The sequence below is a fragment of the Zea mays genome, chromosome 3 (genome assembly GCF_902167145.1).
Source record: "Zea mays cultivar B73 chromosome 3, Zm-B73-REFERENCE-NAM-5.0, whole genome shotgun sequence".
Classification (NCBI taxonomy): Eukaryota; Viridiplantae; Streptophyta; class Magnoliopsida; order Poales; family Poaceae; genus Zea; species Zea mays.
The window spans coordinates 160,981,642-160,996,432 of NC_050098.1; positions in this window are offsets into that span (position 1 = coordinate 160,981,642).

Genomic DNA, 14,791 nt, shown 5'->3' on the forward strand with positions numbered 1-14,791 from the left:
GCGATTCCGCTGGCCGAACGAGTCTTAACACTCGAAAGCTCTTCTGCCGAAACGATTTTTTGTTCCTTCTCGACTATGTCGATAACAGAATCCTACGGACGAGTAAGAGCACACGTAAGCGGCAAGGCCGACCGAGCCGAGGGACTCCTACGCCTCCGGGATACGGATACCTCACTCGTCACCTTCCGTGATAAGTAACTCTCGCTCGGACAAACAATTCTGTTACCAACAGAGAAGTCCTGATACTCGAAACAAGAAGAGAAGAAACACGGCTTTACAACGCGACAACAGTATGTTTGGGCCTCGGCGGCCGCAAGAAACATATGCATACTGCAGGCTCAGACGTCGAAAGAGGGGGAGCAGCAGCACCCTCGGCGTCAACTCCACCTTCAGCGAAGTCCGACCGAGCCTCGGACGGCAACACGGTCGGAGGATCTCCGCTCCGAAGGACGACGTTAGCACCACGCCCGAGCCATCGCCGCCAGGGTCTCCTCCAGGAACCTGGTCCGAGCAGACGGCTCGACCGGCCGCCCCGAAGCCTCAGCCAGCTGTCCCCCGAGGACACCAGCCCGGCTTGTGGCCTCGGCAACTCGACTCCAGCGTCGGTCCCGCCAGTGGACGACCCGGCCAGGCTCCGGCCGACGAAGTCTTCTTTTTGAGCCAACTCTGCCTCTGTCCACGCTGACACCGCTGCCCTCGGCTCCGGCTCATCGCAGAACGGCCGAGGGTTTCTTTACCTAAGCAAGTGAAGCCTCGGGCGGCAAGGCCAACTGAGCCGAGGGATTCCTACGCCTCCGGGATACGGATACCTCACTCGTCACCTTCCGCACAGAGCAACTCACACTTGGTTAAGCGGTTCAGTTAGCCGACAGGCGGGTCCTAGTGCTCGAAATGAGGAAAAAACACGGCTTCGTGCCAAAAATACATACATGTTCAGGCCCCGACAGCCACAATGAACAAGACACCGGCACTCAAGGTGCCATTACAAACGGAACTCTGGTTCCACCCCCGCAGGTACGAACAACCCCCCACGTTGGAGGGCCTGCGGGGCGACGAAACCCCAGGTGGCTCACCGCCGCCCGAAGAGCAGCAGCGACAACGACCTCCGCTCCGAGCGGCCGAACGACAGCAGCGATGACCTCAGGGCGGATGCTGCTGCCATAAGGCCCTCTCCCACGTCCCCACTCGAGGGGCGAGGACAAGCAAAAGGCCGTAGAGTTGGAGGTCAGTCCGCGGGCGGCACCGACTATCTCGTCGGCGGAGAAACCTCTTTCGGCTGCCTCGGCGGGATGTGGCACCGGAAGCGGCCTCGAAGCCGCTCGGGCCGGAGAGCCAAACACGCGGCAGCTGCCAGCGCCACGAACGGCGAACGCCCTCCCCCCCGATCACTGAGGGAAGGAGCGGGCCGCTGCCCGCGCGGAGACAGACCCCAACTCGGCGCACTCCCCTCCCTAGCACTGATGATGAACATCCTTGAAGCTGAGGGAGGGGCAGAGGCCGCAGCCCGGCTCGCTTTTCCCCACCATCGAACTGGTGGTCACCGTCTTGGGTGACCACCAACGAGGGGATGCAGCCGGGCTACTTGATGAAAATCCTTGAAGCCGAGCGATGGCTGAAAGGTACCAACTTCCGCGAAGTTGCGTTCCTCCAACGACAGCAAGACGAAAGCGCCGCGAGCGCTCCCCATCCGGGGGCGCGGAAGGTGGAAGGACGCGATGCATGAAGGGAGTGCGAAGACATGGTTGCCATCCAAGGGGGTCACCCTCCTTTTAAAGGCGACTCTCCCCACTTACGTCCTCAGCCGGCGCGGACTGAGTCTTCTCCAACACACTCCAGGGTCCTCCCCCTATGACACGGGGGCTGGGTCCCACGCGTCATGCAAGATGGCCCAGGACAGAAGAGGCCAAACCGCCGTACGCGGTGCGCGTAACTGCCCAAGCGGTTACAAGCGCTCCTCCACTTTCGCCCAGACCAGCGGGTGAAAGGGCGGACCACCATGCAGGCGGCATGCAACCGCACCAAGGGGGCACGCCCTTTCGACTTCGACGCGTCCAGCATGGAGGCCCAGGCCCACATGTCATGTAACCGGTGCGCCGGCTACTACGTGCGAGAAACTGCACCGCCACTCGCGCCAGTACCGCGCCTCCTCGACTGCGAAACCGATGCCACGACTCGAGGCGACTCTGCGCATGACCCAACAGTGCCAACCGAGCACATCGGTCATTGGTCAGTCAGCCACGGGAGAAGGCGCGACGGTCGATACGGCCAAAAATGGGCCGGCAGTAATGGCGGTGGCAGGCGGGCGGAAGCGGCAGTCAAGTCGTCAGCAGGCTCATGTCCCCTCCTGTGACAGCGAGAGAGCCCTCTCCCATGGCGTGAAGACGACGCGCCCGTGTTCCGTTCCTCGAACGGCTCGCGCACGCACAACAGCTGCCCCGCGAACCACTCGTCCCGTCGCATTAACTCTGCGGCAGGACAGGCGGCGCCTTTGGCAGGCGAAGCAGGCGACACTTCACCTCCGCCATAATGACCGCGTCAAAAAGGTGCGCCACGTCATTCGATTTCGTATCCTTTTCCACTTCCTCTTTCTCTCTCTTGCCACAGGGACCGGGAAAGGGGATACTCTGAAAGGGATCCTTCTCCGCGAAGGAAACGGGCCCCGAGCCCCCCTACTGATCAGAGGTTCGAAGGCTGGCCCCTCGGAAGGGTTCAACAGCCGCCTCAGAGCACTCGGGCTCCGCGCCCACTACTGGTCAGAGGTTCGAAGGCTAGCCCCTCGGAAGGGTTCAACGGCCGCCTCAGGCCACTCGGGCTCCGCGCCCACTACTGATCAGGGGTTCATAGGCTGGCCCCCGAAGGGTTCGACAGCCGCCTCAGACGCAGAGCGAGGGATGACCCTGGGTACATTCGATACATAACCAAGGCTCGGGCTACGCTCCCGAGGTACCCTAGGACATTTCCGAGACCGACGGGAACGATTTTGTAACGGAATCCCACCAGAGGGAGGCATCGAGCCCTCGGACCCCGTCAAAAGGGGATCGGGTCCGGCAAGTCACCCGCAGGTACTTTTGGAGCGCGCCTCCGGGCCACTAGCCGACCCCTAACGAATGGGGCACGGGCGTCCACTTGGATTACCTGTTAGCAACTCACTGGAGACACCATGTTCGGCGCCCTCCGAGGGCAACATGGCGCTTTCCCCCCTCCTCCTTGTGGAAAGGCGACGCAGGGGCGTATGAAAAAAGCCGAGTCTGTCCTTGACCGTCCTCTTGCTCTGTGCAGAGGCTCGGGGGCTGCTCTCGCGAACCCGGCTCTGGCCAACCGTTGACGGCGTCAACATACCAGCCCGAGAACGTGTGACTCGACTATGCACCCGGGCTACGGCCAATTCGCATGAGGGAACAACCAGATCGGCCGAGGCATTACGAAACGCGCTAAGACCTCGAAGGAGTCAAACCACTCCTCCGAGGCCTCGGGGGCTACACCCGGCGGGTGCGCTCGCGCGCACCCCCCGGAACGAAATGCAACCGAGAAAGGCCGGCCCCCTTGCAAAAAAGTGCGACAAAAGCCTCCAAGCGAGTATTAACACTCCCTTCGAGGCTCGGGGGCTACTGTCGGGGACCATAATTAGGGGTACCCCCAAGATTCCTAATCTCAGCTGGTAACCCCCATCAGCACAAAGCTGCAAAGGCCTGATGGGCGCGATTAAGGTCAAGGCTCAGTCCACCCAAGGGACACGATCTCGCCTCGCCCGAGCCCAGCCTCGGGCAAAGACAGCCGACCCCGGAGGATTCACGTCTCGCCCGAGGCCCCCTCAAGCAACGGACGCACCTTCGGCTCGCCTGAGGCCCAGTCTTCGCAGAGAAGCAACCTTGGCCAGATCGCCACGCCAACCGACCGTATCGCAGGAGCATTTAATGCAAGGATCGCCTGACACCTTATCCTGACGCGCGCTCCAGTCGACAGAGCCGAAGTGACCGCAGTCACTTCGCCGCTCCACTGACCGGCCTGACAAGAAGACAGCGCCACCTGCGTCGCTCCGACTGCTGTGCCACTCGACAGAGTGAGGCTGACAGCAGCCAAGTTCGGCCTCGGGCGCCATAGGAAGCTCCGCCTCGCCCGACCCCAGGGCTCGGCCCCCGTCTCGGCCTCGGACGATGGACTCCGCCTCGCCCGACCCCAGGGCTCGGACTCAGCCTCGGCTCCGGAAGACGACGAACTCCGCCTCGCCCGACCCTAGGGCTCGGACCCAGCCTCCGCTCCGGAAGACGACGAACTCCACCTCGCCCGACCCCAGGGCTCGGACTCAGCCTTGGCCTCGGACGACGGTCTCCACCTCGCCCGACCCAGGGCTCGGACTCGACCTCGACCTCGGAAGACAGACTCGACCTCGACCTCGGAGGAGCCTTCGCCTTGCCCGACCCAGGGCTCGGACCGACCACGTCACAGAGGGGGCCATCATTACCCTACCCCTAGCTAGCTCAGGCTACGGGGGACAAGACTGGCGTCCCATCTGGCTCGCCCCGGTAAACAAATAATGATGGCGCCCCGCGTGCTCCATGACGACGGCGGCTCTCAGCCCCTAAAGGAAGCAAGGAGACGTCAGCAAGTACTCGACAGCCCCGACAGCTGTCCTCCCGCAAGGCTCCAGCGCTCCTCCGACAGCCACGACATCACATGAACAGGGTGCCAAAACCTCTCCGGCTGCCACGACGGCATGTACTTAGGGCTCTAGCTCCTCTCTGCTAGACACGTTAGCACACTGCTACACCCTCCATTGTACACCTGGACCCTCTCCTTACGCCTATAAAAGGAAGGTCCAGGGCTCTCATACGAGAAGGTTGGCCGCGCGGGACAACGGGCCGGCGCATAAGGCTCTCCCACGCGGACGCTTGTAACCCCCTACTGCAAGCGCACCCGACCTGGGCGTAGGGCAACACGAAGGCTGCGGGTTTCCCCTTTACGCCTGTCTCTTCCCCCTTCGTGCTCCGTCTCGCACCGATCCATCTGGGCTGGGACACGCGGCGGCAATTTACTTGTCGGTCCAGGGACCCCCTGGGGTCGAAACGCCGACAAGGACCGACAACAATGACCACTCGCCATCGTCGGGTAGCTTTTGTGCCGGTCTGACTTTAATTCTCTTCGCAAACACACACTTGTCTTTTTGTTTAAGCAAGCGTGTATGGTGGTACGTGCCTTATGACTAAAGATGTATGACGGAACTTCTACCGACAGGTGTGGCACGTGTTCTCCAATGATGAGACCATGTAAATCGTGACATATATCGAAGTCTGCATGATACTGATAGTTGCAATATAGTAGTGAAACAACTAAATTAAAATAATAAAATTTATGTATGGCTAGGATCACAAATGTATTATGAAACATTTTCTTATATATAGTACATGGGGAATGGAAATCGTAATATAAACATAATTGGTGTAGTAGTGTAGTGGTATAGGAGGGTATGCGCGAGAGAGAGGTTGCGAGTTCGAATCTCACCATTTACAAAACATATAAGTTTGATTCAAAATAATAGTGAAAAATGATAGGGCAACAGGTAAGGTAATAGGGTAGGGTTGGAGAGTTGTTCCTAGAATTTAAAAAATGTTTTGCTGTTTTTTTTAATTTTTTCGATTCTTAATTTGCCGAGTGTTTTTTGACACTCGGCAAAATTTTGCCGAGTGTCCGAAAAAAAGCACTCGGCAAAGAACCCTTTGCCGATGAAATCTTTGCCGAGTGTTCTTTGCCGAGTGTAAAATAGCCTTACGCGATTCCGGTAGTGATAACAATATAAGACATATTTTATATATAAGTTATCATGGTATTATATATTCTCGTTGCAACGTACGAATACTCACCTAGTGAACAATTATGTGTGGTTAGGACTCTTTTATTGTGAGTATTTCCAATTTAAGTTACCGTTTTCCGACCGAATCCGAGATATTTTATCCAGATTTATCTATTTTTGATATACGGGAATTTACGGACTTTTATCCGTCTTCGACTTTCCTGTTTTTCGACTACAACCGAACTAAAGTTTATACGGGTGACAACCGTGAGTGGGGTTTTTTTCGACCGTTTTCACCTCTGCTTGTGAGGCCTTTCCAAGCGCCGCCTTTAGATGCATCGCCAGTGCCACCGTAAAGGCCCCAATGTTGTCGTCGTTAGATGAAGAGAGGCGGCTCAAACCTCTCTAGCTAACGTACTGCCTGCAGCTGCTAGCTTAGTCATGTCCAGATTCAACACGACCATCAACCTATGCCCCGCTCTCTACTGCATCTCTATATTTCTGTACTGGTACGCAACGACATGCATTATTAAGCCAACAATGCATTTCATTTCAAGCCTATAGGTTTGTAAATATTTGAAAGCTACGTTTTTTAAGTTATTAAGATTTGAAATTTGAAACTTTTATTTATCAAACTCTTCTGCAATAATATTAGTTTTCCAGAAAGTGTATTTGTGTGATATGTAATTGTTCAGTCTAGCATATATGATGTAAAGTAGATTGCATTGATTGAGATCTTCCGTGACATTACATTTCACTGAGTACTGTACGAGCGACCTACGAGCTCAGCTGTGCCCGTTGGACTTACTACGTCACGCGTGCCAGACTGCCAGGCAGGTTGCCGTGTTACTGTGCATATATATACGTACACGGTACACGTGCCCCGGCAACGCGCGAGTACCGGGGGCGTGCCTGGGACGAGGTACACTTGATGCTCACTTGCTCAACATATGCAGCTCCATTAATATTAATATATATATATATATATATATATATATATATATATATATATATATATATATATATATATATATTGCATGTGAATTGCGACGCACCAGTACGTACACATCACACACGGCATGCAGCAGCAGCAGCAGGGTGATCACGAGCCGACGAAAGGGCACGGCGTAGTACTTACTCCATACTATATATTAATGTATGCGTGTGGATGCATGGACGATGATGGGGCAGCGCCTGCTGCTCCATTGCACCCCGGCCGTTTACCGTGCCAGCAGCCACACACAGGCCACAGGGCATGCAGTGCAGCATCCATGTACTACGTATAGTACATGCGCTCAGCTAGCTCAGGCACACGGGCATGGCTTGGTCTCCGCGCCGTGCCAGCAACGATCGACGACGGACATGCATGTGTAACGCGCCACACGTACGTGCCTTACGTTACGTTACATAGTACCTGCATACATGGGCACTGAGCAGTGATCGTGTATGTATAAAGAGTCGTACCACGCTGCACATTGAGCAGCACTGTACTGCATCTGGACTGGAGGGATCCTTTGGCTCGATCTCCGGTCGCCTGCCACCTGCATGCGCCATCACCAGGCGTTGGCGCAGTGCCCGGAGTGCGTGGCCGTGGCATGGCAACCACAACAGTGAATGAACCCAACCCAGTTCTCTATCTCTCTCCCAACCGGGTTCAAAGTACACACAGGAGCAAGATCCGGAAAACCCAAAATCATGGATCATGGCTAGTTTGACAACCTTATTTTTTTAAGAGATTTCATTTTCAAGAAAAACTAGTTTATTTTTTAATGAAAAAATAAAAATCATTTAGGGAAATAAAGTTGTCAAACTAGCTCTGAACGGAGAGAAATGAAGACGGATCATTTAAGGGTGTTTGGAATAGCTCCAGGTTCCAACTCCCTAGTGTGGAGTTGTAGTTTACAATATCAATTTAAATAATTTTAAAAATATTTTTAATCTAAATAATAAGCGAAATAACTTATCTAAATGTATTTTTAAGGCTTATAGCTCTAGCTTCACGATCTAGAGCACCTAATAACCTTCTCCACCAACTTTCCTAGAGCTACCTATCTCAAACATGGCCTTACTCTTTCTCTAGCGCAAGGAACAGGGAGCCAAATTTGAAGTCGGTGTCGAAGCTTCACAGAACAAGACTTAAATGTAATATGTCAATCTAGAAATTAAATATACAATTCTTAGAAACTTAAGACAAACACATTTAAAAATGTCTTCCAATTTCAAATGTTTTAGGCGTTCGTTACGTTTGCGTAATGCATGTCTCGTTTTCGACTTGTGTTGGCTGGGTGCTGTATTTCTTTGCTCCTCACGTACGCTTCGATATCCTGAGCGCTTAATTAAATAGGCAAGCGTTGGATATATAGAATGGATCATGCCATGGTACAGATGCAAAAGGCGGAAAAGCAAACAAATTCTAGAATAATATAGTCATTAACTCTATTAATTGACCCAAGTGGCAAAATAAATCTATCCACACATGACGGTTATATAAACAATACCACCGTACGTCATGACAGCTCCAGAGTCCAGACGGCCCTTGTTGGACCTAGGCGTCCCAACGGCCCCAAATGGCTCCCAAATCCCCCACACAACACATTTAATATACATGTGCCTATAATTTATTTGATCTAATTAAATTAATTATAGGCTATGCCTAGAGATGGCCAAACGGGCCGCCCGGCCCGGGCCCGGTGAAGCCCGGCCCGCCAGGCACGAATAGAAAACCGGGTCAGGCCGTCTAAGCACAAGGACTCAATTTTCTGTTCGAGCCCGGCCCGTTTAGCACGAAAAAGCGGGCCGAAAAGCGGGTTATGCGGGTCGGTAAGCACATTTTAGTGTAAAAAACAGGCTTAGAGGTAAATGGGTCATGCTTGGCTAGTCCACCGTGCCTAATTTCCTGTCCAAGCCTGGCCACTTATTCGTGCTGGGCCGGCCCAGGCCCGCATAGAACCGGGCCGTGCCGGACTCGGACCGGGACCAAACAGCAGGCTTCGTGCCGGACTCACGGGCCTCGTGCTTATTGGCCATCTATAGCTATGCCTATGTTTAGGGCCTGTTTGTTTACCCCCATGGATTATATAATCTGGATTATTTTTAGAGGATTATATAATCTGGCTTATATAATCTGGATTATATAATCTGAGTAATCCTGTTTGTTTACCCAGATTATTTGAGTTGTTAATAGGATTCTTTTGTATGAGGAAGGCAAGAATGCCCTCTATATTTGTACTAGGTTGAAACTCATATATGAAAAAAAATAATTCAATTGACATTGGCAAATATTGCATTAGTAATATTATCACGAAAGGCATTCATGTCACCTTCTTCATCCCCAAATTGACTAGTACTAGGCGCAAAAACGATTCGGTGGATTATAATGGCAATGGTGGGTAATTTATAGGAAACTTGAAAGGGTAGTGGGGAAGTGGGAAAAAAATAATCTGAAATAAGCACCTCCTCACTTGCTTATGGATTATCATAATCCAAGGGATTAGATTATATAATCTGGGCAAATAAGCTGGACTGTTTGTTTGCCTCTTAGGATTATTTAATCCAGATTATATAATCTGGGGGTAAACAAATAGGCTCTTAATCTAACAACCCCCACCGAAAACTAGGACCTATTTCCTTTTCATTATCTTTAAAGCCGGACAGAACGACCCCAACTAGCCTTTCCACATCTTCACAATTTTGTGTGTGCGTTCGATCCTTCATCTACTTCTTCAATCTCCAGCGCAATAACTCTCTAGATATTTCTGACGGGCGTTTCGTCTTTTCTCTGTTGGCTTCGTTTTTGGAGGACTTCACATCTACTTAAATATGGTCACACGCAGGTTTTCAAACACGGTTGAACACGCGCGCAAGGCGCACACAATACACTAGTATATAATGATCTCAGTCCTCAGAAATTTGATATATATGCCGGTGTTTCGAATGAGACTATTTAGTAGAATCTAGGTTACACTTATTCACAACTGAACAATGAATTATGTCTTAATTAACAGTTTGTGCAAAATAAGTTTCACCTAGGATGTGCAAAATAAGTTTGACGTAGGCTCTTTACTATACTAGGTTGCCAAAGACACCCCTGTAGTTGGAGAATAGAAGTCAAACTCTATGGTCTTTACGGACGACGGAGACGGAGGGAGAGAAAGCGAGCGAGACAAGTGGTGGTAGGAGTACTCTCGATGGCTCGGTGGTTGCAATGAATATCTCCATTAATCCCTCTGCATCTGAATTCTGATCCAGGTAAGGTAGCTAGCCTGTATATGCGTCGACAGCAACAGCATCGAGTGTGGCCTTGACTTTTAGTTTCTTCTTCCAATTAAAATCCATCATGGCCACAGAGGCACAGACTCACCAACGAAATCAAGCTAATAGGTTGGGGGATTGATTACCGCTACGTACTGCTAGGTCTGACTTGAACTATGCATCCTTTTTCTGCTCTCTCTCTCTCTCTCTCTCTCTCTCTCTCTCTGCAGGCTAGTATGTGAGATCCAGTGAAAATCTCCTGTGCCGTACTATATATACGCGGTAGCTATATATAGCTTACAGTTATGTGGCAGATCGTCCGTCCTGTCCTCATGATCAGTTTAACTGCATTTGAGGTAGCTAGCAGTATATTGCATGCATGGGGCCGGGTGATGAGTACCCGGCTCAGCTGCCCCCTTGTCTCAGGCCGGCCTCGACGATCTGACTTGGCTGCGTACGTACTAGCACGGAGCCGCGTTAAATTGCCACGCAGCAAGCAATTCTGAACCCGGCTCATCGAGCTGGCCACTGCCTGATGCATGCTTAGCTTGGTCCTTGCCATCATTGCAAACGAGAGACAAAGATCGAGGTACAGAGGAGGAGCAGGCTAATGATAAGCTTTTGCTTAGCTTGGTCCTTTGTTGCCATCATTGCATTGCATTCAATCGAAATCGAGCCATATAAAAGTACTATATGTATATGTCATCTGCCTGCTGCATGTTTTTCAGCTACGATCGATCGAAGCAGCGAGAGACTGCTGATACCTAGAGAACGAACGAAATGTAGCAGAAACATATGCGCACGACGATTCAGCCGGCCGGCCATGCATCGTCAGATCACTGGACCCTGGGACGATGAGCGAGCGAGGGGCAGAAGCCAGAAGCTATACATGCAATGCTCACACACTCCTGCGTGCGCTTCATCATCAGTCGCTTCACACACGGACGACACGGCATGCACGCACGCAATCAACTATAAACAGTAGTATGTAGTGTCACATCGCGTGCATAATGCGTAGTAGGAGATAGACCAGATGCTGCTGCTGTCGTAGCTAGCTGTGCCAAAAGCCCAAAACCGTTCTAATCATCTGCCCTGATAGGAATATATGGGGCCTGAATCACCTTATCGACAGGGAGCTAGCTGTACATGTTGAGCTATATATATATTTAGTATATGTATTTAGAGCCCTGGGCTCTGTTTAACTATAGAAAGCCTCAACCACGTACCGACCAGGTGCGCAGACCGCACCAGACCCTTTTTGACTTATTATACCTAACTGCTTACGACAAATTATAATACGAGTTATGCTGATGTGTGTAACAATTTATGCAAAATCTATGGGTCATTGCGTAGATTTCGTCCCGCATATTACGTGCATAGGGCCCACGATCCCACCCACGCGCTCGCAGTTATCCAGTCTCACGCCGCCACTATAAAAACACCCCTGTGCCACCAGGGATTAGGTTTTAGTGGCGGCGGCGGTTCCCTCGGGCGTGCGAGCGCCGGTGATCCTGGGGGCCAGCAGCGGTGCCGCCCCGAGGCAGGCGACCGACGGCGGCGCTCCACCAGGAACGAGCGACAGCGACGCTCCCGAGGCGAGCGCGCAAGCGGCGACGCCGTTCTCGAAGCGGACGGACAGCGGCAGCACACCCTAGGCCCGATGGCAACGACGTTTGTCCCGTCCGTCTTGCGATGGCCACTGCCGCTGCCGCTCCAGCGTCTGTGGCGTCGTCCCCTGCGCAAAAGGCCAACAACAGCAGGAAGGCGGTGGTGTCTGGGATGACTGGGTATGAGATGCTCAAGCGCGTCAAGGAGTCGGCGGCGCTCAGGGACATCCTCGTCGTCGTCATGTCGTCGGAGAACGTGCCCACCCGCATCACCCGCTGCCTGGAGGAGTTCGACCAGCGCCTCGCCGTAATTTAGGCCCTATTCGTCGTCACGAAATAAATTGATGATGTACGCTAAAATTTTTACCTATTTACGTTGTTTTGGTTCACGTTTTACCCTGAAATTTGACCGAGCTAGAATCCGTGCACGATCGAACGTGCGCAATTTTCACGCCGTAATTTTTGGGCCCCATTCGTTGTTACGAAACATGCCTATAATTTACGTAAATTTCGTATTCATTTACGCTATTTCTGTTCACGTTTTATGATTAAATCCACCTGAGCCAGAACCCTAGCACGATCGGCTGCACGCGATTTTCATGTCGTAATTTTGGGCCCCGTTTGCTGTTACAAAACTGATATAGGATTTACGCTGTTTTAGCTCACGTTTTACGCTGGAATCCGCCCGAGCCAGAACTCGCGCACGATCGGCTGCACGTGATTTTCACGCTGTAATTTTGGGCTCCGTTTGTTATTACAAAACAGATATAGAATTTACGCTAAATTTCGTACTCATTTACGATGTTTTAGCTCACGTTTTACGCTGGAATCGGCCCGAACTAGGACCCGCGCACGATCGGCTGCACGCGATTTTCACGTCGTAATTTTAGGTCTCGTTTGCTGTTACAAAACAGATATATGATTTAAGCTAAATTTCATACTCATTTACGTTGTTTTAGCTCACGGTTTACGCTGGAATCCGCCCGAGCCAGAACCAGAACCACATACTGCATGATTTATGTTGTCAAGTACATGTCATTATGCAGTCGTAAACGCTTTCCACATTGTCATATTCGTTCCACGTGATTCGGGCGTCAAAAGATTCCTTTATGCATGGTTTACACATCTTTATCCATATATATATATATATATATATATATGCATTCGTATATTACCTTACGTCTATCATCCTGGATTCTTGGCTGTCGACTGCATGGTTAACGCAAGCACGCGGAGTGCTGGGTCGACCGCGTCCTGGCTAGGACTTCCATTACCTCTTCCTTATATATATATATACACGTGTATATATATATATATATATATATATATATATATATATATATATATATATATATATACGTATATATATACACGTCTATATATATGTATATATATACGTGTGTATATATGTATATATATATATATATAGCAGAAGAAGCATATTGGCAAAATATATAGCCACTATATCTCTACTACCTATTTAGACGATAAGGGGTAGGCTGCACCATTCCGTGTTCTGCCATTCTCATTCCGTCCTCACTGTAAAGCTCATTCCCATTCCCAGCTGTCTGTCTTTCTCATTCCCCCTCCCTGCAAGCTAAAATTAAATTAAAAAAACAGGCTCCAAGGGGATTCGAACCCGCGACCTCTCAAATAAATGTGTTTGTAGCTACAACTACACCACATGTGTGTTTACGTCTATATCTATTATAGTAAAAACATATAATACATCTCTTCCGAAGGCCACCTGCTACCCTTGCACAATGTGTAGTAGTAGATAAGTATCACTGAGATTATTAAATTATATTTTTGAATTGAGGGAGTAGTATTTAAAGAAGAGCCTTGCATGCAATTTCTTTTGTTTGAATAATGTTTTCAACTTAAATACTTTTTTTTGCATGTGTAACATTTATTCTCCGTAATATTTTTCCATGGATCTAACTTATAAATCATTTTCATAAACCAATGCCAAAGATGAATCCATGTTTCTTACTTGGAAACCCCGAACAAACACCACTAGCACGAGGCGCTCGCGTTGGCGTCGCTCACCGACGACGAGAAGAAACTTGGCGACTGCCAGTTCGACCTCTGGAAGCAGTCCTACATGGCCCATGCGCCGCTGTGTACGGCAAGCTCCGGCGCAGCCGCCGCTTGGACGTGGTCCAGAGCGGCTGCACCGCGCTGTCCATCGTCAAACATGGGGACCTCATGGTCGTCGCCAATGTCGACGACTCTCGGGTTGTTCTGGGCATCACAACCTACGACGACGCCATCACGCCGTCTAGCTCATCATCCACCTGAAGCCTAACCTGCTACGTAAGTCGCTACTGACCGGCCATGAATTCTTGTGCGCTGGAATGACGACCATTGTTGTTGTTGTGTGAGTGTCCTCGAACAAGATGTATGTAGAGGAGTAGCACATCCGGTGGTGCAACGACCAGGTGTACTACCTCGCTGATGAGCCCGGGGTGCACTTCATTTGGCAGCCCAGCCAAGAGTGATCGGTACTCACCATATCGCGCGCGTTCGACGACTATTATATCAAGGATTGTGGCATCATCTCGACACCGGAGGTGAGCAGAGGTGGACCGACAACAATGACCACTCGCCATCGTCGGGGTACCTTTTGTGCCGGCCTGCCTTTAATTCTCTTCGCAAACACACACTTGTATTTTTTGTTTAAGCAAGCGTGTATGGTGGTGTGTGCCTGATGACTAACGATGTACGACGGAACTTCTACCGGCAGGTGTGGCACGTGCTCTCCAATAATGAGACCATGCAAATCATGACAAATATCGGTCTGCATAATACTGATGGTTGCAATGTAGTAGTGAAACAACTAAATTAAAATAACAAAATTTATGTATGGCTAGGATCACAAATGGATTATGAAATATTTTCTTATAACAATATAAGACACATTTTTTATATAAGTTATCATGGTATTATATGTTCCCGTTGCAACGTACGGGTACTGACCTAGTATAAATATAATAACATAGAAATGAACCTCCAAAACACCTAAACCCTAAACCCTAAACCCTAAACCCTAAACCCTAAACCCTAAACCCTAAACCTGATCATGTCAATTAAGAAATCACGTGTCTTGCTTTATGTGGACGTATACGCACACAAGCTAGGCCAT